At 39.8% G+C, this 26,101-nt stretch overlaps 1 protein-coding gene across 1 annotated transcript in view; it reads right to left on the reverse strand.

Annotated features, from left to right (window-relative positions):
* The window catches only part of cnnm2b (cyclin and CBS domain divalent metal cation transport mediator 2b), a 63,033-nt gene that overhangs the window by 34,974 nt on the left and 1,958 nt on the right, over positions 1–26,101 (reverse strand). The window lies entirely within an intron of this gene.

A 26,101-nucleotide genomic window follows, 5' to 3' on the forward strand; every position in this document is an offset into this window, starting at 1 on the left:
GCAAAGTTAGGGTGATGGGAACCCATTGGACAGTCTTTCTTCTAAATCTACCTCCAGTGAAAGTTTCCAGCCGTTCTGACCCATTTTTCCATTGCCATGGACAAAAACTTTACCCCGATGCAGCTGACATGTCGACTATTTAAAGCTTCTTCATTTACACAAACATTTGGTCTGAACATATATGCAATGAAATAACATTGTTCTGCGTCTTGGCCTGTATTATCTGGAGACATTCTGTAAGTGGAATGTGTGTCTCTCTGTATGTTTGTGTTTATAAGTGTCTGTATTTCCTTGTCTGCCAGTATTATAGATAAAACAGACAAATTCAATAATACTAATGTCAGCTGGGATCGGCTCCAGCCCCCCGTGACCCTGAATAGGATAAATGGTTACAGATAATGAATGAATGAATAATATAATTAAGGGAACCGACCATATTCAGTCATTTACTGTAAAGGGGAATACAGCTGCTGGTCTAGAGAGGCTCTGGAAAACCTACAAGTGACGTCACTCAAAGAATTTGACTATAAGGGATTATTTTGTTCCCTTCTAAGGCTGGCCCACACTAAAGGCTTTTTTGAATGTGAGAGACACCACATATAACGACGTGTTATGTTAAATTTAACCGTTTTGTTTGTATAGTGTGTGGTGAGCAACGATTTTAGCCAAAACAACACACCACACACTAACAGATTCATTCATGAACAACAAGAGTCCCGACTAAAAAAAACAGAAATCTCGCAAAGTCTCTCGCAATCAAACGTGACTTTAGTGTAAACAAACATGGCCATGCCACTGGACTTCCGAGCAGATCGGGGGATGCAAAAATATACCTCACACCACAAGAATATCTGGAAAGATAATCTTTAGAACCATCAAAAAATCAAGGCTTTGCTGAAGATTATCGGGAGGGGGAATCAGGCCCAATATTGGCTTGATTCTCGTGTCGTCTGTACCAGGCATTAGTCTTTTTTTTTTTAATCTTACGCACCTGCCAATAAGACTTTATGCGCTGTGAGAACTGTATTGAAACTGTTACCTGGAGAGACTAAAAGGAAAAGGAAACTTAAAGGAAAAGTGCAAATTTTCCCTGGAGTGCAGAGTTTAGGAGAAGCTGGTGTTTACCTGGCCATCAATATTTTTATGGTTTCCCCAAGTTTGCATCTGAATGTTTTTATTTTTATTTTTTATTATAACCATATGTGAAACACAAGAGTCTCCTTCATTAAGTCTTTCTCAATATTTAAAAGTGTTGCTGGAGATTTGATAATTCGAGACAGCCTCTCTTCTTAATGCACCACGCATATAGCTAAAGTTGTGAGAAATTGTGTTTTTCCCATCAGCTCGGAAGAGGGAATCTGACTAAATCATAGACCGTATATAAGAAGAGGACGTAGTCACCGTGACGTCACCCATTGGTTTGTGGACTGCAATTTTTAAGACTTAAGTTCGTCATTTTGGCCATCACCATGTTGGTTCTTTGCAACCAGAAGTGACACGAGAATGTAGAGCTACAGTAAGCACAACTGAATGCTGAAAAAGGCATTTTTAGGCGACCACAAAGGTTATAATTAACTTTCATGAACTGAAAACACACTGTGAAAGGGTTAAAGTTATAAGATGAAAACACGGACAACTCCCTGACCGGACAACCCTGTGGTAGCAACCTGTTGCATCACAAGGTAACCATGCCCTAAAGCATCCCCTCCTTTATGGTCCATTTGACTCTAAATGGGACCATAATTTACAAAATGAACATCATGCTGTATTGAAGAAGACTTGAAACTAGCGATTGAGACCATAAACTCATGTTTACAATGTTTACTGAGGTAATAAATCAAGTGAGAAGTAAGCATTTTCTCATAGACTTCTATACAATCAGACTTCTTTTTGTAACCAGAGGAGTCGCCCCCTGCTGGCTATTAGACAGAATGCAAGTTTAAAGTGTTGTTTATGGCCGCCGTAGTGAAGCCGGCACAAGGTGAGCGCGCCAGAAAATTACTTCATGGCGGCTTTCGCGTGGTTCGCGAAGGATCCGCAAGTTGTCACGGCGCTAGGTCGTGCCCCTCTGAATTTTTGTAACTACACACCCACTGTGCTCGCTGCACCTTTCATTTCAACATGGATACCTTCAAGGGAAGACTGGCCGAGCAGGTTTGCCTGTACAGACGTCTCTACAACTATTCATTGAGAGACCACAGGGACAGTCACATGTCATTAAATACTTGGAAAGAAATAGGCAACACACTGGGGAAACAAGAGGCTTTATGCTGCAGACTTTAGAAGAATACGAAAGATCATTTAATAAACGCTTAAAAAAAAAGGTCTCATGGAATGGCGACCCGAGGGGAAGCACCGAGAGGGACAATAATTTGACCTGGAGATAAGTGACAGCAATAATTACAGTACATAAATGAAATGTTTGGCGGTACGTACTTTCCTTTCCAGTAACACTCGTTGACTTCTTGCTTATCCACAGAACATTTAGTTTCTACTTCCCCTGGCGTTTCGGAGCATACTGCAACAAACAACACGCTGAGCATAAACGCGACTGTACATGCTCGTAGTGCACGCGCCATCTACTGAGGCCTGCGCCACGGTGTCGCGTGCGAGTATAAACAAAGCTTAAGGCACTTCCGCATTGGCTTCACATCTCAGACCCGGAGGTAGGAGTAAATACTACGTGACCCTGAGCATCAGCAGCCAGTTTGGCCAATTGTGCCAAAAGAAAGGCTGGCATGCTAACAGATGTGTCACAATGGTTGTGCTCTCCCCTACACAGCATTCTCACAAATTGCTCTAGAGCTCAGATTGTAATAGTCATTATTTCCCAACCTATGCAGAGTAATGCTCAACATGGTGAGGAAACATATTCTTATGTCCAAGACCAAAGCACTTCCCTTTCCAAGTAGGGTTTCATACTGTAGTCTCGGGCTACTATCTTTGAGTTATGGGGATGGTTTGTAATTCACTGGTTCTCCAGCAAGAAAGCTGGGAAGCACAGACATAATATTCATTTGCACACACACACACACACACACACACACACACACACACACGGTTGTACACTCACAGTTCAGACAAAGCTAAACAGTCCTTGACAAGCTAACACAAGGAATTACAGATGACAAACTGCAGGTCTATTTTATGTCACCGCATTCATATCTCACACTACGACTGTACTATTGAATTTCTAATTGTACTATAGTAATTTCAATAGCAAAACAAAACGGGCACAATATTCTACTGCTGACGACAAATACTATCAAACATGTGTGTGAAGACATGAAGCATGGAGACTGAAATGACAGCTACTGGCCTAAGAGGGACTGTAACTGTTTGAAATCTATGATGGATTGAAAGATAATACATTCTTGAAGTACTGTAACAGCAAATCATTAGCACATTAAATAATAGTGTATTACCATAAACAAAGAAGGAAGAGAGATGACAGCTACAAGCCTCTACACTGATATGTGACTGTCAGTTTTCCCAGACAATTCAGCGGCAGTGATTAATGGCACAAAAGTAAGAAGCACTCTTGCTATAAATGGGGTTATGGGAAATGCAGTTGCCCGCATTTAGTGAGACAGGGTGGTCCAGTGGTTACAGACACTGTCCTGTGCTCAGAAAGCTTTATACATGCAATGACAACAGAAATCAACAAGTAACTACTCACTTCTTTTAACCTTTTGTAAAAGCTTAATTTGAACTCGGCTGCATTATAAAGCAGACGTATTTGTGTGTGACCTCAGCCAGCCTGGGGTTTGTGTTCAGCAGTGGTGGAAGAAATACTCAGATCTTTTACTAAAGTGAAGGTAGTAATACCACAGTGGAAACAATATTCTGTTACAAGTAAGTCTTTCAAAATGTTACTGAAGTAAAAGTACATATTATTACATTATGTTATGTTATTATTATTATTATGTGTATTAGTATTAGGATCAAAATGTACTATACCAAAAGTAAAAGTACTCATTATGCAGAATGGCTCATTTCATGTACAGTACATTATATTATTGGATTATAGCTAGTGATGTGATGTGTAAGGGTCACTTGCACATTATTTTGCTACTTAGTAGCAAAATCTAACTAAATAGTCAGTTTCAATCCATATTTGTTGGCATTTAGACTTTCAAAAACAACATTTTCACTGCGGTCAAAAACCTATTTGCTCTCCTGCTTGACGCACCTGGTAACACGTGTTATCTGGGTGTTCTTGCAACAAGCTAACACCATAAATTACATTTATTTAACCACAATAACAAAAAATTAATTGTGGCTCTAACACTATCTGCATTCGCTTGGCAAATCCGTTAAGACGTCAACATTTTATTTACGAAACTGAGGAGTTATATTCATTAAAGAAAGTTGAAGAAAGATACGGGGGCTCAGATTTTCTTAGACACAAGTGTGGGGGGGGGGACTTTAAGGAAAATAGGTTGGGAACCACTGGCTTAATCTATAATAACCATCATAATTTAGTAGTTGATTATATGTTGTATTAATAATCTGAATCTGCAAAGTAACTTAAGTCATCAAATAAATGTAGTAGAGTTAGAAGTACAATATTCCCCTTCGAAAAGTAGTGCAGGAAAAGTACTTAATTGTACTTAGGTACAGTATCCGAGTAAATGTACTAGGTTAAATTCCACCACTGGTGTTCAGTCACTGATGCTTCGGTCCCTCGGGTCAAACAATACAGTCGGCATGATATGGACTAATCAGGGTAACGCAGAGAAGTTAAGTCTGCTCACAGCTCCTAACTGTCATTAAGGGGCCTTGGTCACAAGATCACTCTGCTGCTACTAGCCAGTGGTGTTTCACTACACACACACACACACACACACACACATACAGTACAGCCACACACACACACACACACACACACACACACTGCTGGAATGACATTGTTGTTCATTCAGAGAAGCAGCTTGCTGTCGTAGCTGGCTGCGTTTGTTGTTGAAAGGTCCCCTGGGTGGAGATTCCTTTGGGCCTCAGTCATAAGGAGAGGCATCAATGGGAAACCAGTGGGGATAAATGAATGGGCCTGTGGTCAGGTGCTGCTCTGTTATGTTGAGTGTTGCAACTGCTGAATGGTGAGCACATCACACAACGATGACAAGAACTGGGGGTGTTTTTAAGTAGCAAAACACATGAAAGTAGTATTTCTTGCTTTGACATTGAGTAAAACAAAATTGTGTTCTCATGAACAACGGCAACTAGTTTGACAGAGCTTAAACCAATCAAAGAGCTTAAATCATTATGTTTCATCGCTAGTCTCACACTGATTTATGATTCTTTCACTTGGTCTGGGTTAGGAATACAAGTTTGGCTGCTCACATGGTTTATAGTACTTAGTATAATTCGAGACAGCCTCTCTACACTAGCAGACGTTAGCATACTTTCTTTAACAACGACATATTCAAAGCTCTATGCGCTAACTTGGTGCAATAGCGACACCCTGGACAGAAAGTCAGAATTTGCAGTCGGTTGCACCGGTGGAATGGTAAAAATGTTGCTTTTACATTATCATTTCTATTCATTATATAAAAAAATGCAACACTTCCTGTGTTTGTGAAGGTTCTCGGTCATCCAGGTCATGGTATCCGAGTAAGGGTTAAATAACAGGCAGCAACGGGACTTGGTTTAGATTCTTGAAGACGTTTCACTTCTCATCCAAGAAGCTCACAAGCAGTGATCGGTTGTTTTGGTCCACCAGAGTACGATTACTGCATTCACAACGAACCGCACCAGAGGTTGAACTGCACCTGAGTTCAATTAAAATGGACTAAATGTTGGTTAGTGAAACCCAAATCTATGCCCACCAACCATGTCTGGCAGCCCACACCATAGTGTAACAAGATGTGTAACAGAAAAAAAGCAAGTGCAAACTAGTTACAGAACCCCAAACTGCATGTGATTATCATGAAGTGGGCATGTCTGTAAAGGGGAGACTCGTGGGTACCCATAGAACCAATTCTCATTCACATATCTTGAGGTCAGAGGTCAAGGGACCCCTTAGAAAATGGCCATGCCGGTGTTTCCTTGCCGAAACTTAGTGCAAGTTTGGAGCGTTATTTAGCCTCTTTCCTGACAAGCTAGTATGCCATGGTTGGTACCAATGGATTCCTTAGTTTCATATGTTGCCAGTATCTTCACTCTTGCTTTAAAACTGAGCCCACTGCAAGCTCCGAAAGATCGATTGTGTTAATGTGTTAAAGAAATTAGTGGCGTTAAAACAAATTTGCTATAACGCCTTATTATCGCGTTAACTTTGACCGCCCTATTTTATAGATTGAACAAATAATATACAACATGTTAATGTGTGATCTTAAAAAGGTGTTGACAGCCACATTTTCTTTTTTACAATGGACAGAACCAGGCCAGCTGTTTCTCTCTGTTTCTGGTATTATTGCTAAGCTATGCTGAATACATCTTCACACCAGCTCTGTACTTAAAGCAAAACTATGTCACTTTTGAAAGAAGAAATACAATTTGTTAAAAGTTGAATTTTCGATGATCTTGAAGTTGGGGGCATATGCGTACATGAATTGATTCAATAACTTATGATTTGGGTGACTAGCTAACCGTGGCTATCAAAGAGCGTGGTTGATGTCTAATTTTGTAATTTCTCCGTCATCCTCCCCCTCCTGATGTGGAGGGTGGAGACAGACATGCCGCTATAGCTCTGTATCTCTGCACAGCTCCGTATTGTGCCATATTTGCTAAGCAACGTCCGCTTTTGAGCAATCCAATCAAATTTGAGGTATTTGATTTTAAAGGTCTTATTGATAACTTTTTTATGTAGAGAAATATACATATATATATATATATATATATTAAAAAAAATAATAACACACCCATAGAGCCTTTAGAAAGGTGCTGAATAAAAGTATGACTTTTTCTGAAAAAAAATATTATGATTGTGAATTCATCATTTTTAAAATGTTGGCGGGTCCATAATTAATGTTTTGTTTATCTTTGTGGAAGATAATTGACTTTTGGTTTCCACTTCTAACAAGGCTTGTGAACCAATAGTAAAACAACGCTATATCACGTGGTATCTCTGGGTCATCAGTGTGGAAAAAAATAGATAAATGGCTGAGATTGATAGTAAGTGCCTGGCAACGACTTGTTGTGAAGTTAATGCAAAGAAAGGGGGGAAGGAGAATGCGACATTTGGCAGCTCAATGTTATCAATATTATCAATAGCACCTTTAAGCCTTATCATAATAACACTCCACCCACTATTCTGTTCCACTTGGGAATACTTCCTGTTATGGAAGCTAAAGACACTCCAACTGCTGCTTCCATGTGACTTTAAGCTCAATGCTATTTTCTTTTATATATCACACATGTTTAAAGTTGAACAACACAACATTTATCTCACTTAACACAGGCTGTTAGTAGGAGCAAATTTTGTGTGCAGTAAGCCGTTGATCATTTGAGCGGATCGTCCACTAATCACTGGGTTGGCGGTTCGATCCCCGGCTGTGATGTGTGATGTGTGTGTGGGGGTGAATAAGAGCCAAATTGTATCACGTTCTTTGGATAAAAGTGCCATATAAATGCAACCATATAATTTGTTTAAGTCACCTCTTATTGTGTTTAATCATATACAAGCCCATTCTGTAAAGTGTGATACTGTATGAATGCGTAATAAATCGCTGACGTGTTTAAAATGACAACGTTTTTTTATAATACTTCTGACAATAAACTTTAGTAATGAATATCACCAAAATCAGCAGCAGTAATATGTCACTACTGTGGCCGAATCATTCGATGCACTCGTGACACAGTCAAGAGTAAGCTAATTAAACACCTGAAAACACGCATGTTTGGCACCGAGTACTTGAAGCTTTGAAACTCATAATTAATACCTCAATAAAAACAATTAGCCGGGGCGAAATCCTTAAAGCTAGAATGAGCTAAGTACTCTATAAAAAAGCTCCCGTGCTTTGTGCAATAAGCTTTGAGAATGTGGGTTATTGAGGAAAACATGCAACCTCCAAGAACATCCTGCCTCCTGTGTGGTTTCTATTACATTACTGGCTACATAAATCATCACGGTGAGTGAAATATGATATATGATATATGATATATGATACGGTTTTTATGCAAATATTCACTCCAGTGGAAATATCACTTTTTGTGAAATCTAAAGGACAGTATCCTGGTTAAATCTCATGAACTCCCTGTTCAAATGATGACTTGGTTACTGCATTGCGTGGTGCAGGGCTGGCTGATTGCATACTTACTGTTGTGTAACTGATTTTAGTTCTCACCTTTAATAACTGTAGCTTAAAGGCCATGTTAGTAATATATAAACATTTTAACAGAGTATCAATCAGTTAGTAGTTAAATCTCAGTGTAAATGAGCTGTAAAGGTTTATCAGAATCTTAACCTTACTCCAAATTCACACCAGGCAGCGGCGAAGTGCGGCTCGGTGCAATAATTACATCTTTCTGCAGCTGGGAGGCGTGTTCATGTGTTTCAGGCGGGAAGAAATTCTTTGTAACATAGGTCAACATGTCACAGGAGTCACAGGATCTGTTTACTGATTGGCTGCGGGTACTCTCTGGCTGCACTTTGCTGCTAAAAGATAAGCCTTTCCCAACTTTTATATTGGCCACACTTCGCCACAGAATCAAACAACCGCAGTTCGCTGAGCTTGTAGCGGCCGCTGTAGCTTTCCATAGACATTACATTTCGGGGACGTATTGTGCTTTTGTGCTTTTTCACTTTCCTTCAGTGTGTTATATAGTTTTTTGTGCATGTAAAAGTTATGCAAAGTTACAAAGCCCAAAGTCCACACCAAAGGGAGTTACTCTCCCCCACGGAAACACTGCTCCTGAACTGCCTGAAACACCTCGCTTGAAGTTCCGCCTTTTCTGCTGTAACCTGGTGATGTCACCAAGTAACACATTTGCATAACAGCTAGTTTGGCACGCCCTCAAACAAAGCTAGTTAGAGCGGAGCTGGAGTGGAGTCCAAAGAGTTTGATTCTGTTGACCAATCACAACAGTGGGCCAGCTGACCAATCAGAGCAGGGAGCGGGAGCTCAAACAGAGCATTTCAGACAGAGGGTGAAAAAAGATGCTGCAGCACAGCCGGTATGAATAAACTAAAGCGTTTCTAACATTAAAACATGTTAACATGTTCTATTAGAATCCCAAAATACAAGTATGAACCTAAAAATAAGCACAATAGGTCCTTTTTAATAATATAATAATAAAGTCCATCCATTTATGTCCATGTTTGTGGTACGCCATCCTGCCACAGTAGAAAGATGTGAACAGCAGTCAATCATCACCAGGACCTATTTCCTAGAAATTGTCTGAAATAATTCTGCTCAAACAATTCAGACATTGACCCAGTAACTCTCAAATGGCCATAAACACTGTTTCTCTGAACATGAAGTCCCTACTAATGATTACTAATTAACCATTACTCATAAAAATAACACGATGCTTTAAACATGTTACAGCTCTTATGCCCAAAAGGGTAAATCCACCCTAAAATACAATAGCTATTCCAACAATATTGAACAGTGAAGTTGATATCTACAAACACTGACAGCTGTCACCTGAAGGACATCAAGACTTACTAACATTCACCAAACATGACAACTCCCTAATGTGAGCACAGCAAAATCACCATGTGCAAAGGCTGCAAACAGGACAGGAATACTAACTGAAGCTGGAGGGTCAGCTGTGGATGGGGTTTAGGCTTGGAGCCTGGATACGGGTCTGGAGGGTCAGCTGGAGCAGTGGCAGGGGCCTGCAGACCATAGTGGGGCTCTACTAGCAGTTTCCCCCCCCCCCCCCCCCTTGCTGTTAGCTGGGAGACACTAGGGAGGGGGAAAAAAAGTGCAGGCACACTATAGAGAACTGAATGACCTAAAAATGCATCTGTGCATTTACAACAACGCTGCATAGGCAGAGTTTCTATCGGGGTTATTTCTGCATACAGTATGGTGCAAAAATGATCTGAAAAAACAGTGTATTCCAACCACTTTCTCATGTTTCCTCTTACATAATACATGTGTCGTTTGTGTCACATCTAGGGGTGTAAGAATATATCGATACACATGAGTATTGCGATATTATGTTTTGCGATACTGTATCAATTATCCAAGACGCTGTATTGATTTTTAATTAACCTCTTAAAAACCCGATGGCCTGCCGGCTAAATGACGCTCCAAACTTACTATAAATTTTGTTGAGGAAATACTGTTATGGCCATTTTTAATGCGCTCTGATATCAAGATATGTGAATGGAAATTGGTTCTCTGAGTACCCATGAGTCTCCCCTTTACAGACATGCCCACTTTATGATAATCACATGCAGTTTGGGGCAAGTCATAGTCAAGTCAGCACACTGACACACTGACAGCTGTTGTTGCCTGTTGGGCTGCAGTTTGCTATGTTATGATTTGAGCATATTTTTTATGCTAAATGCAGTACCTGTGAGGGTTTCTGGACAATATGTGTCATTGTTTGGTGTTATTAATTGATTTCCAACCATAAATATACACATACATTTGCATAAAGCAAGCATATTTGCCCACTCACATGCTGATAAGAGTATTAAATACTTGACAAATCTCCCTTTAAGGTACATTTTGAACAGATAAAAAATGTGTGATTAATTTGCGATTAATCGTGATTAAATATTTGAATCCATTGACAGCCCTACATTAAATATATGAAAGCTTTGATTCAAGGTATTTATTCTTAATATGGAGATGGTTATCAATTGGGGTTTTAGGTGGATTTTTCCTTTCATAGTACTTTGGCAGCGTGAGGGAATGAAATGGTCACATGCACCTTTGAGAAAGACACTTTATGACCCATTGGCTTTTGCTAATAAATAGTTACGGGAGGCTGGTGCCAATTTCTCACAAACCAAAACAATGGTGTGAGACTTTTTCAAATGAAAAGACTTTGATTAGTTTCCCACAGACATCCCTCATTAATAATTAAATCATAGGGCATCATGTAAGACTAAGTCTTGATGCTCAATCCTTTTTGTTGTTTTATTTATTATTGATGTGTTTTGCATGGCTGGTTGAAATGAAACACTGCTAGCACTGCTGAAGTCTCAGAAAAGTAGGCTCCATCAGCTGATTGTAAAAAGCGCTGGTGTCTTTCCGGGCCTTCCGAAGGGCCCGTCTTGGGCTTTTCCTCCTGCCAGCAAATGGAGAGACGGACATTGTGCCCGGTGTTATCAATGAAGCCAGCCTCTTGGCTCTCCAAAAAGTGCAGCTTGGAAGGCGTCCATGGCAGGGCATTAGGCCTGGAGGTTTGTGTCGTTTGTAATTTATAACACTGAGGGAAATGGGCAAGAGGACAATATGGAGAGAAGAGGGAGAGAGGGAATGTGGGAGGAGGGGGATGGGACTGCTTGCTGCACAAGCAAGTGGCTCTGCTTCCCTGAGTGTGCTGCACAGAGCCTGGTGGTTACTAGGCTGACCAAGCTGGAGGGCTTTCTGTCCCTCTCTGAGGCACAGCCTGAAAAGGGCCTTAGTTTTCCCTTTTGCTCAAGACAAAGCTACACAGAAACTATATAAAGATATAGCACATACATATACGTGCAAATGCAGAGAAAACAAGCTGCGAGAAGGAAGTAGGGTTGGGCGTAATGGAGAAAATCAAATGTCACGATATTTTTTATAATATCGATATTGCTATGATGCTGTAGGGTTGATCACTGGTGCTTTAACGAAATATATACACAATCAGATTTCTGATAAATAATCATCAGTAATGTGATTATAATGACTAAGTGGGTACAGGCAAATAATAGAACAGTTAGAACAGTCTGGTAGGTTCAGAACATTACATCACTTTACTGTAGTCCAACCTTTAAAACCAGGAAAAGACAACACTTATGCCATATTACGATATCCAAAATCTATGACGATATCTAGTCTCATATCACAATATCGATATTATATCGCTATATACCCCAGCCCTGGACGAAAGGAGTCCTTGGTTTAAGAATAAATGAAATATCAACAGCTCTACACCGTACGAGACGCAGTGTTTGCAGCAGCTTTAGTGCACATCAGAGACTCAGAAGGTGTCAAAGAGAAGCCAGTTAATCAAAACGGATGACTTTCATAAAGTATCACTACCCACTTGTTTCGTCACTGCACTGCACCTCTGCAGCTCAGTAACCTACTGAGGAGAATGGACCTGATTTTCACAGCAAACCTGATATTTAGAGGGAGCTTTACAAATTTGCACATCACAACCCTCACTGCCACACAGTGATCATCTTCCTCCTCCTCCTCCTCCTCCTCCTCCTCCTCCTCCTCCTAATCATCCCACAGCGACACTAATAGCAGCAATTTCCCTTCATTTCATAAGGATGACATAACGCACAACACCCAAATTACCATGATAATATCTTAAAGACATAACTGCAGTCAAAACAAACACGTCTATGACGTTCTCCCCTCATCAGACAAAAAGATTATGGCTTTTTACTGAGGACAGTGTCAAAGATTTACAAAGAAAATCTGAATTAAAGCTGCAGTTGGTAGAAATGGAGCAAATGTGATTAAAAAAAGTCACTATATCCTGACAGTTGCATGAGACAGGTAATCTGAAAGAAAAAATCATGTGCCTCTGTGTCCTCCGGAGCTCCTAATGGCATCTGCAAGATTTCACAGACCGGAAGAAAACAACCGATCAGAGCTGATCTGGAGCCTTGCCGTCTCTGAGCAGCTTTCAATCACTTGCGAACTCGGCTCAAACGGTGAAGCTAGGCAGCGCTGATCAAATATGAATCAATATTCTGTTACTGTAATGCCTATTTCTCTCCTCAAATGTTTTCAGAAACATGTTCTAGTGTACTGTTTAGCTGTTAAAATGAGAAAGTTTGTGACCCAGCAGCCATGTTGAGATCAGTTGAGGAAATACCAAGCACCGCCCACCAGCCGGAGCAAACTTTCTCATTTTACAGCTAAACAGTACACTACGAGATGTTTTTGAAAACATTTGAGGCGAGAAATAGGCATTACAGTAACAAAATATTGATTCATATTTTATCATTGCTGCCTAGCTTCACCGTTTGATCCGAGTGATCCTATGATCACGGGCTAGATCTTTTAAAGCCTGAAAACAGAGCCATGAGGAGGTGCAAAAGTCTAGTTTTCTCTCAGAACACTTGAATTACAATATACTGAAAGGTTATTATGGAATTTTTGCCCAATGATGCCAACAACCTTCTGCCTACTGCAGGTTTAACCTTCATTTTATGTCCTTTAGCGAGCCAAGATCTGCCACTGAATGCAAAATGAGCATCTCTGAGTTGTCTTGATGGCATTAGAGATTATATTCATCGTTAAGTGTTTTTTTTTTTACCTCTGGGACAGAGTTTTTGATATTCGCAGCGCTGATTGAATAGTCTTGAATTAACTTTCATTGCATTCTTAATTGTATTTCCTTTTAGAGTGGTGAAATTGCTTTGGACCATTCAATCAACACTGTCCACATCAACGAGGGTCTCACAAAGCTTGAGACCACAAAAAACACAAACTAAATCTGTAATGCAATCAATATAGACAGCTCAGAGATACTCATTTGGCATTTAATTAAATAGGATATGTGAGTTTTTCACTTTAATAAAATACCGCAGTTAGTTGTTACAAATGAAGCACCACCCTGTTCCATTACAAGCATAGACAGTATTTCTTAGTCTTAGTGTGCTGTTCTGGTAATAGCTCTCCTATCATGTCTATTATAAAGTCTAAGTAATCTGTTAACGCCTTGGACCTTCAAAAAGAAAAAGAAAACACACAGGTCCAGTGTGATCTCTGTTTGGGGAAACAGCTTATTAAAAGGAACATGGGGGTGGTTGCATTCTCGATTGCGTAATAACAAATTTCCCTCAGCGGTGCATGGCTACAGATCCTTGGCAACATGTGCTGGAAGTAGACTCAGCTCCTTAACTACATCCACAACACAAAAGTACCAAAGCCTTTCTTCAGATATAGGCATCATCATCAGAGGCTACCAGAAATGAAGTGAGTCACTAATGAGTCAAGTTATTAAGAAGAAAAGATGGGAAGTGTCATGTACAACTGTGCTGAGAACAAAAAACAGCCTTTGAAATTTGTGCAATATACGCAGACAATATATAACAAAGTTTTTTTTCACTTGTCTTATCGGGCAAGTGGTTCAGAAATCTATTTGCCCAAAGTCCATTTTTACTTGCCCCTATACAAATTGTTTTGTTTATCAGTGGTTATTAAATAGCAACTAAGACTACCTTGCTATCAAACTTGCAAAAAACTGTGCGATCATAAACTGTTTATAAGAAGTGGACGTAGTCACCGTGACGTCACCCATTGGTTTGTGGACTGCCGTTTTGAAGCTTCAAACTCAGTATTTTGGCCGTCGCCATCTTGGTTTTTTGCAACCAGAAGTGACACGAGAGGGTGGAGCTAAGTACAACCAAACACTAAACAAGACATTTTAGGCGACCAAAAAGGTTATAACTAACTTTCATGAACTGAAAAGACACTGTGAAAGGGTTAAAGTTGTAAGACGAAAACATGGAAAAACTCCCAGACCGGACAACGCCGTGGTAGAGACCTGTCAATCACAAGGTAGCCCCGCCCTAAAACATACCCTGCTTTATGGTCTATTTGACTCTAAATGAGACTATAATTTACTAAATGAACATCATGCTGTATTGAAGAAGACTTGAAACTAGCGATTGAGACCATAAACTGGCTATTATAAAGAATGCAAGTTTATGGCACTTCAGACCCCGGAGTTGCCCACTGTGTGCAACACATAGTTGGTGTTTCGCACACATCCTCCAACACCACCCAACTAAACTCCTGTTTCCAGGATAATTGAAATGCTCGCTTGCACTTCAGCTCATAAACTTTGTTTTAGCTGCCGCCGTTTTCTTGCGAGTGCCCGATCAGTCCTCAGCTTCTATCATCATCAGCTCTGGATGCTTTTTTTGATTGGACAAGTGAGTCGTAAGTGTAAAAAAATATCGATACACATGGCGATATTATGTTGTGCGATATTCCAAAACACTATACATTTTTTATTTACCTCTTAAAAAATCCAACCGCCCGTCGTCGGGCCTGACCGCTATTCAATCTTTCGGCTAGAGTGAAGTTAATGACATCATATAAACCTAGAAAAACCTAAAGAATCCATTGGTACCAACCATGTCATACCAGCGAAGGAGGCTAAATAAGGCTCCAAAGTTACGCTAAATTTTGGTGAGGAAAAACTGGCATGGTGATTTTTAAAGGGGTCCCTTGAACTCTGACCACAAGATATGAGAATGAAAATGGGTTCTATGGGTACCCACAAGTCACCCCTTTACAGACATGCCCACTTTATGATATTGGCAAAAACAATTGGCAGCCCTGCATTACACTACTATGATTTCCGTGGACAGAATTCTGACCAAGAGAGACCTCAGTAAGACAGAAAGACCAGTGTACCTGAAGTGCCTCACATTTATCCTACTCACATCCTGGGTACAATATGGGACCTATTCTTCACTGGCTCATTGTACCTCTACTATAAGCAGTCTTTTGATACATCACTATTGCCATGCAGAGGCGAGGAGGCCAGGTCACAGAGGTTTAGATCAAAAGTCTCCCATGAAAGAAATTCACACAACCTGCTCTTCAAAGTGAGGTTTCATAACATGTCATCTTCAAGGCAACAGGGACGTTGTTGTGATTTTTTTTTTTTTAAAACAGTAGCACGTTGTATTTTCTATTGCACCTTTTGTTGGTTGCACACAGGTTTGCCAAGTGGGGCATATTAGGGGGCTAAAGCATTTTCCAAATAATGTCAAATATAGCAAGCTGACACTGACACGGTTGTTTGTATGGTAAAAAAACAAGAGTTGTAGGGAAGCGCCACATAATGGCATAGCCTACCTGAAGACGTGACTACACGCAAAGCACACATATTGACCTTATAGCATACACATCACCCAACAGCAAATCCATGGTGCTTTTGTGTGTAGAATACGTGTTAAGGGGGGCCCAGGAGAAAATAAATGTAAAGTAAAAGTCATAATGCCAGATCAGACAGGCTTTGGGAATGCACTGTGCCTAGATTCACACTCCTCAACTGTTGTACTAATCGGGTCTTAAAAGCCTACTCCATGTTGTACCAGAATCTGAAGAATGTAGGCCAATTCAAAAGCCAGTCTTTTCACACAACAAACTCAATGGAGACAATAACTAAATCACCAAAAGTCAATCGCATATTCATTCATTCACATTTCACGTTGCAATTGACAATTCCTATTTTTTGAATGAATGGGATTACTTACATATTACATCACGTGTGGAATTTCTAAATAATGAGCACACTCTACAATGTCGCTATGTTCAACACAAGCATCCTATATTCCTACTGGATTTAACACCTTTAACTACAAATAGCATCAACTCTTCATTACTCCTAAGGATTTCCTAAAGCATACTAAACAATGTGTTAGATTGATTTTATACCTACAAATCCACCACTGCTTTCCATTCAACTCGACTTTGATCATGTTTGACAAAATCCATCAAAGTAAAAATTTCATCACCTTATTTATTTGTCAAAATCATGTTGTTGTGGGGTGCTGCTGAAACAGTTGTTAGAGGAGATCATTTTGAAAACTGTCCTTGGTTGTGCACTCAAGGTCACTCTGACATCCCGAGCTGTGTTTTCACGAAAAACAAACCAAGAAGACAAACAATAAGCAGACATGTTGTGAATAGATAATTACAGTTTGGTTGGTTGTTTTTCAGTTGAAGTGAGGGGAGTAAGTCTGAAGTCCTGGAAACTCCAGAAAGCTGCATTTAATAATATCATTTAGGTTTGTCAAAGTTAAAACAATAAAACCCGATAATAATGTGTTAACGCAATTTCGTTTTACCGCCACTAATTTCTTTCATTTTTGATGGATTGTTAGGTTGTAGCGGGCTCACTTTTAAGACTAGAGTGAAGATACCGACATCTTATGAAACAAGAAAACCTAAGGAATCCATTGGTACCAACCATGTCATACTAGCTTGTCACGAAGAATGCTCAATAACGCACCAAACTTGCGCTAAAAAAAAACTGGCATGGCCATTTTCAAAGGGGTCCCTTGACCTCTGACCTCAAGATATGTGAATGAAAATGGGTTCTATGGGTACCCACAAGTCTCCCCTTTACAGACATGCCCACTTTATGATATTCACATGCAGTTTGGGGCAAGTCATAGTCAAGTCAGCACACTGACACACTGACAGCTGTTGTTGCCTGTTGGGCTTGAGCTTGCCATGTTATGATTTGAGCATATGTTTTATGCTAAATGCAGTACCTGTGAGGGTTTCTGGACAATATGTGTCATTGTTTTGTGTTGTTAATTGATTTCCAATAATAAATATATACATAAAGCAAGCATATTTGCCCACTCCCATATTGATAAGAGAATGAAATACTTGACAAATCTCCCTTTAAGGTACATTTTGAACAGATAAAAAATCTCTGATTAATCTGTGATTAATTGCGATAAACTATGGAAAATCTTGATTAATCACAATTACATATATTAACCGATTGACAGCCCTAATATTACTATATAAATGTTCAATCAAATGACTATGGGTAGTAGTGATATACCCATTGAGATTATCATCAGAGTGTTTAAGCATCTTTGAGCTCAATGTTTTGGTTTTCCAGCCCACAAACTGCTCATCCATAAACCCACGCTACCTGCACAACATCAAACACCAGACAGGCATAGTTAGGGACTACCTGGTGAACATTGTCGAGTATTAAGAGCCAGATCTTTCCCTTATGGAGTTGGCGTAAACCAGTGGGCTACCTCCGGATCTGAGGAGTGAAGCCAATGGGGAAGTGCCTTAAACTTGCATTCTTGCAAATAGCCAGCAGGGGACGACTCCTGTGACTTGATTTATTACCTCAGTAAACATTGTAAACATCCACTTCTCATATACAGTAAACCAAAAGAGTTTTGGAAAGAGATTGATTATTGACTTACATTTGCCAGGCGGCTGGAAAAAAATGACTCCAACTGAATTCTAACGTCCCTAAATGTCTGCTGGATGTATGAAACTGACTTGACTAAAGAGGAAACTGTTTGCCACAATAAAATTAGCATTTGACGTTAGACAATGAGACTTTGATGGATCACCTGCACTACTTCCAAAAGGTTTCAAGTCTCGGCAAAACTGTGCTTTGAAAGAAAAAAATAGTTGGCAGTATCGTAAAGTATTCATGATTTGTAGTATAATGGGCTAAAACATGCAAAACAACAGGTGGTCCTTTAAATTGAAAGTCAAGAGTATAATAGAGGTAAAGTTACCATGCGACAGGTTACTACAACAGCAGTTTTTGCCTTCTCTCTTTGTTGCCAAAGGGGTTGCATTATAAAAACTCTAACACAGGTGCTAATTATAGAGAAGAAAATGCCCAACAAAAGTGTTCATGAACTAACCATGAAGTGAGGCCTAAGTCCAGAAAATGAGCAGGAAATTGATTTGATTTAGTTTATTTTTTTTTTTAAACAGTATTTGTATGAAAATAAGATTTTTTTTTTAATTGACAGCATGTGTAAATATGTTAACTATGCTGCTTGTGCTTGGCACATGCAAGTTTTGTATCAAAATTACATTACATACCAGAAAAATATCTACTACTAATGCTGCCTCCTGTAACACGGAGTATAGTGAAATGCAGACAAGCTTTGATTCGAGGTAATTAGTTCTGATAAAGTGAGCGGCTGGCAGGAGGAGTCTTGCTGAGTTCAAAGGGGTGTCCCTCATCAGGAAACATTAAGTGTTCTTACCAACATGATGCCATTTAATCCCAGCGCTTGTTGCGGCATTAGCACCAAGGGTAACCGGGCAAACACACACAATTTCTAGACATTTCGCTATGATACGCTCCGCACAAACATCCAGACAGAATAACGGCGTTTGGATGCGAACCACAAAACTCCTGTCAGAATTTCAACGAGGCCAACGGAGAAAAGAGTTTCACTTTGAGACAAAAGTACTGAGCAAAGAGACCGTGAAGGCTGTTGAATCTGAATTAAGCATAGATTGGCCTATATTGCAGCGATCGGGGAACTAGTTCAGGACGTGCCAGGCCTCATGTAGGCTCTTTTACACTGGGGACCTTGCTCTCAAACAGTGTGTACCCTGGGCTATGAGACACTAGCTGAACGGATCACAAGACTGAACAATCACTGAACCCCCTAGAAATGCATTTATATATGTATATTTTTTTATATAATAACGCAGAACTAATAGTTTATTGTAATGATGAATAATATCGACCTTGTTGTCTCTTCTTCAAGATAAGAAGATAGATTTGTGTTCTTTTTATTCACTTATAGCCTAATAACATCGGACACTCTGTCCACACATCGTTAAATAGGCTATGCACATTCTGTTACGTCATGTACACAAACCACGTACTTATCAGCTGTGCGGTCAAGATCAGACTGGAGATGTAACCACTTAAAAGATGGGTGAGTAGTACTTGCCATCTTCCGACGTTTGTGTTTTTTAAACAGAAAACACAGGTTAGGTTTTCATAGTGCAACGAGGAGACTTCACAAATCAGCTGTTTCTCGTCGGTTAGGGTGCTTTCAAAGCCAGCGACAGGAATCAGTAGAAACAGGGCATCTGACAAAAGTTCAACTCAAAATGGCACGCCGCGTAGCGGCCAGTTAGTTCATTCCAATAGAAAACAATGCAATCAAACTGATTTTGTCACTGACGCTTGCATGCGTTGCCTTCTGTTTGGAGGGTGTAATATGTAGGCTATGCGCATCCCAATACATTAGACCTCTCTGCGTTGTACACATCACATTCCCTCTAGATTATTTTTGTGAACCCCCAATCTTCAAGTTCAAACTGCGCCTATGGCGGTGAGCAACGATTTGGCCAAAATAACACTAACAGATTCCATTCATGAACAACAAGAGTCCCGACTCAAAAAAGCAGAAATCTCGCAAAATCTCTCGCGATCAAACGTGACTTTAGTCTAAACAAACATGGCGGACGATGGGCAGGAAGGATAAGCGATGTTAGTTTTTGCACTACTTTCTATTGAAAATTCACAAAGGATGGATGGATGAAGTCATGGACACACATTAAATAAACAACTTGGTCCTCCATTTCTGTGCTCCATCTTACTACTACTTTATGCTTTGCGTTTTGCATTAGCTCATGCATTAGCCGCCACCGCCATGATGGCGGCAGTGGTTATCATTCCTCCTTCAGTCAGCTTGGTTCTCAATTGGCTATCGTTCTTTTCCACATTACTGACATAACATACCTCACACCACAGGACTATCTGGAAAGATAATCTTTAGAACCATCAAAAAATCGGGGCTTTGCTGACCGTTATCAGGAGGGGGGAGTCGGGCCCAAAATCGACTTGATTCTCGTGAAGTGTGTTCCCGGCATTACGCTGCATGTGATTGTGGTGAATAACTTTCAGGAATATCACACATAAGGGGCAGCTAAATTCCTGTTTCTGACTCAACTGCTTGGTTTGGTCCCAAATGGCACACAGTGACCCACTCATTAACCGGTAAACCTGCAGCTTGACAAGCAGCCCCCTGGATGACGGTAATTGTTGCAATCGCAGGCGGAGAGCAATTAATGGAGGGGTCAGAAGTTTCCAGAGGGGTGTCTGCCTGAATTAAACAGCTCCCGCATGAATCTGAGTGTAACCCCTAACCTAGGGCCTGGGTCGAACCAGGTAAAACCTAAACATGTGTTGGGATCAGTACTTTATTTTCACTACCAAGAAAATGTTGAGCAAATTCAACATTTAAAGCTCTCACTTTGTCATCTTATTCATATTTTTTTAGGGCAAGATTAATTTGGTGTGATCTCTGAGTAGATTGTACACTTATATGATTGGAAAAAGTATCATTACAATGAATAGTGTTTTAAAGTCAAGAATGTGAGTGTAAAAGCATCTTCTACAAATCCACAACTGTAAAGACCTCGCCACAAAGTTCATATCCAATGCTGCAACACAGTCTGTAATACGAGCATGTTGGGGTTTTTTTTTTTCATTTTTGTAACAGACTTCAGACGACTATGCAGCTCCGCAAGCGGCATCAAATTAATTAACAATGACTTACAATACAAAGCACTTTGAACAGAGTGTGCGCTGCGAACAGAGCCAGATTGACGGGAAACTTTGACCCCGCAGCCCTCCCTACAACAGTCGCTTATGACTTTTATGAGAGGCTGAAGGCGAATTCCCTCTGGCGCAGGGCCAGCCGCAGAAACACTCCGGCCTCAGCCACTACACACACCAGCACCGGACCTATATGAACTGTGTTGGCTACATAATGTGAACATGTTTAGTCTTTTAGTGGGAGGAAACAGAATTCATAAAATAAAAGCTAACTTGAGTAAACAGATGAACACCTGAGCTCACAGTGGAAGTATTTGAGGTGTCAGTTGATTTGAACTTGGAGACATTGTTACACTCTGTGTGGGTTTGATATAAACTATATAATGCAGATTTTCAGGCTATTATCCAACAAGTGTAAGACTGGCATTAGAGCCAAATGACTTGGACAAAACTGGTATGATGAACATCCAACACAGTCTCACTGCAGTTTGTGAAATAGTCACAAAATTGAAGCTATTTGATTTTTTTTCGTGATGCTCATCACGACTTTCAACGACATATTTTTTTATGTGTTTCCTACGAATGTCCAGCAACACGTGTCTGCATGTGTCAATTTCCGCTCCAGTCTTTTTAGAATAAAACTACTTAGTTAGGTTTAGGAATAGATCGACTTGGTTAGGTTTAGGTAACAAAACTACTTAGTTAGCGTTAGGAAAAGATCGTGGTTAGGGTTTAAATAACAGGGGAAGTGGCGTTACTTAAGTACGGAAGTTAAAGTTAAATAAATCAAGTTAAAGTTAAATAAATCAACTTTGATTTGTGGTATCACAGGGGACGCGAATATCGGTCTCCTGGGTGAAAGCCGGTTTGTTTTTGTTTTTGTTGTTCACCGCTCTTAATACTTCTCAGTTCACAATTATGTGGATTACATACAAATTGATTTCTTGCTGACCGTCACAAAAAAAAGGTGAAATTTGTGTCTATGTTCACAAATCAATACATGAAATGTTGTGACTATTTCACAAATTGCTGTTGGACTGGGCTGCAACATCACAAATAAAAGTTTTGATATCATTATATATCAACATGCTCTATATCTGTACCAGACAGGTAAACACCTTGATTGCATTATACACAACAGAACACTCATTATTGCCCAACACCGTTAAGGATTTCAAACACAAGTGCACATAGCTGGATGACTGACAACATTAACTGACAACATTAACTCAAATTTAGACATGAAACACATGTCTAAATTACAATTTAGTAAACACCAATGTCAGGCACATACTGTAGCAAGAAAGAGGGGATGGGAGCTGATGCACCAGGGCACATGGTGAGGGCAGTAGGAGCACGTTACAAACCGAAACAGCTGGGATGAGTTGTGTCCCTAAAAAACTGATGAAGCTCATTACATAGCTGTGTAGTAGGACTATACGTCCACCGCACAGGCTATAAGACTACTTTCAAATATTATTCCTTTTCTTTCAGAATTGAACTCTCTACTCAAATCACTCAATTTACTAAACAACAAATAATGATTAAACTATTAGAAAATGATGAACCTTTTTCCCTAAAAATGTAATTTGTTTATATCTATGTATATACAGTATGTACTCCTGTTGTTATTAGTAGTAGTAGTATTCATTTTATTTATGTAATTGTCCTTTAATCTTATTTTATAGTTCTCATGTGTATATACTGTATATTGTACCACTCTTATCTGTTCTGTGTGTGTTTCCTCTATTTACCTGAATTCTTTGTATATTATCATCTTGTAAATACAAAAAAAATCCAATACTATTAACAGAAGCATGTATCATGGCAGGTCCTTTAACAGTAATGAAGTTAAACTTCATATTCATCTTAATATACTTCTGTTCGCGATGACACTAGAATCCGAATATGTGTTCAAAACAAATGACAAACACGTAGTAAAGTGTGATTCGTCACTGATCCTGCATCAGCGCAGCACATTTTGCATCTACAATCACAATCTAAAATGTATTTGTTTGTGTCATTGAATTCAATATGATGTTGCGTTCTGTGACATTTTAGTTGCTGGATGTTTGCTGATTCTTCTATTCCCAATTTGTTTGTCTTTTTAGTCCTTACACATAGACTCGCAAGTCAAGAACAGTCATAATAAAAAAATCAGCCATCAGATGTTCACAGTCCACTTGGACTAATAAGTGAGACGAGAGCTCATATTCGGTAATAATGTTATTGTAATAATGCAGCAGAACATGGCACAATGCTTTTCTGTAACACTCATATTTTGTTGAACTTTCTTAAGGTCAAGGGAATTGATGTTTCCTGCTGCTAGTGCACGTCTGTAAATAGTCAACTGTGATGAAAACAAACAACCCCCCCTCCCTCCTAACTAGTGTATTATGCAATGCTAATTTGGCACACCTCATTCCTGGTAATGGAGCTCAATGATTTGCTCTGTTTTCCTCCCAATTAATCCTCTTAAAAGTAACACAATGCATCAATCATGCTTTTTTTTTTTCCCCAACATTTTATGCTTTGATAAATCAGTTGCTGAACAGGTGTGTATCACTGGGTTACTCCTATAGCTGTGTACCTGGGCATAAAGAAACAACACCAAATATACACACACTGCCAGGAATAACTTGGGCAACAACAGAGAGGGTGGGGGGGGGTGGTGGCTATGCAGAAACATCAGGTAAACCGTGGGTGAGGTAAACATCTTTCTCAAACGCCATGCGCATACACACACAACACACGGGGGGCTCGAGGGTGTTAGAGGCTGTTATTCATTATCCACACGACTGCATTCCAGGGCTGGACAAAAGGAGTTATCGCCACCATCATTCAGAGGCAAGCACAAGAGAGGTAGAGAGGGATTTAAGCAGGTTCTCAAACAAGATGCCCCCACCTGATAACCTATAAGCACTGCCGTTGCACCATTCCCACATGTCCTAATGCATTCACAAATCAGAGAGAGAGAGAGAGAGAGAGAGAGAGAGAGGAGGGGAAAGAGTAAAAAAGACTGAATGAGAGGGCCGAGGTAAGCAAGAGGAGAGAGAAAGAAACCGTGTGAACATTAACACCGAATGGAAGCGATGGAGGAAGATAACGACACCTCCTCCTCCTCCCCTTTACAGGAAGTGACCAGTAAAAGCTGTGACGAGTGCACCTTGCCACTGATGTGGCTGCTTCAGTGCTTTGTTGTGAGGCAGACCTGTGTTACACCGAAATCTGTGACCACAGATATCTGTGACTGCTGGAGAGCCAGCAACAACATGAGGTCACCATTTCTCACGGCTGTCATCCAAAAATGTGACCCCACTGTATACATGTATGATAAATGAGGCAAATATGTGACACAAAACTAAATTGTTAAAAAAAAACATAAATAATATTTTTAAAGATAAATTCACAAAACTCTAAAAGAAAAGTAAAAAGATTTTAAAATTTTAAAAGATTTTTTCTGATGACCGCTGTAAGAAATGGTGACCTTTATGTGTTGCTGGGTCACAGGTTTCGGTGTAACACCGGATAAGAAATGCCAAAACAACCCTTTCCTCTTTTTCCTTCACTACCTGGAATTTCTTGTGAAACCTTTGTGGGGACACACATTATTCCTCCTCCCTTTTATTCCTGAAGATCAGGTTTTTAAACATTTGGTATTCACTCACACACTTTGATGGACAGCAGAGCAGCACAGGCTGTGGCTTCTTGTAGTGTACTTTTTCAAAAGAATGACTTGCTCCCACACACACTTTTCTCTGCTTTACTAGTCAACGTTTCGGTCAACAAGGACCTTCATCAGGACATAATGAATGTCCTGATGAAGGTCCTAATAAAGTAGAGAAAAGTGTGTGCGGGAGCAAGTCATTTTTTCTGAAAAAGTACATATTGGAGGGGATCTACTCCCAGCACCACAAACAACTTTGAGAATGTGCATGTTTTCCTCTTCTCCTTGTAGTATACTACCTGAAATAATTCACCTGTCCACCTTCCCTCATCCAATAGCAAAAATCTATTTAAAATACTATTGAAAATATTATTGAAAAAACATCTCCTAGCTGAACAGCTCTCTGTGTCTGCTGATATTTAGCTCACTCAAATCATAAAAGGTTTAATGTTGGATAAATATAAAGTCCCGTTAATACTTATGGTAAAAGAAGTTGTTGCTTGTTCTGTTTTTGTATGTTTTTGTATTTTGACATAATATGCTATGGTCCAACCACTAACGAATCATATTTACCTCTATACTCTGTGAATAGTATTCACTTGAACCTATAGGTCCTGTGTTGTGTGTTGGGTTGTGTCTTGAATATTGTTGTGTTTTGTTGCTGTTGCTTTTGTTGTTGTGATCATTGTTGGTAAAGATTGTAATGTGATTGTGTACTGAAATGTAGCCTAACAGTTCAAAGTGATTTAAGTGGACTCCAGGAAGAATAGCTGGGTTTCAGCCACAGCCAATGGAGATCCGAATAAAAGATAAAGATAAAGGGGGTGTGGACAGATGACCTTTGACACTTGAGAGTCAAGAGAGATGAAACTGTAAAAGAGGAGTCTCTCTCTCTCTCTCTCTCTCTCTGACATCTTTATCCAGTGTGTTTTTTCATTTGGGCATCACAATAATAAATAAATCCATAATAAAGTTAATAAAGGGGGGGTGGACAGATAACCTTAGACACTTGTGAGTCAAGAGAACTTAAACTGTAAAAGAGGAGTCTCTCTCTCTGACATATTTATGTAGTGTTTTTTTTTCATTTGGGCATCATCACAATAATAAATCCATAATAAAGTTAATAAAGGGGGGTGGACAGATGACCTTTGACACTTGAGAGTCAAGAGAACTTAAACTGTAAAAGAGGAGTCTCTCTCTCTCTCTCTCTCTCAGACATATTTATCTGGTGGGGTTTTTCATTTGGGCATCATCACAATAATAAAT

Source organism: Sebastes umbrosus, chromosome 3 (assembly GCF_015220745.1).
Source record: "Sebastes umbrosus isolate fSebUmb1 chromosome 3, fSebUmb1.pri, whole genome shotgun sequence".
Taxonomy (NCBI): domain Eukaryota; kingdom Metazoa; phylum Chordata; class Actinopteri; order Perciformes; family Sebastidae; genus Sebastes; species Sebastes umbrosus.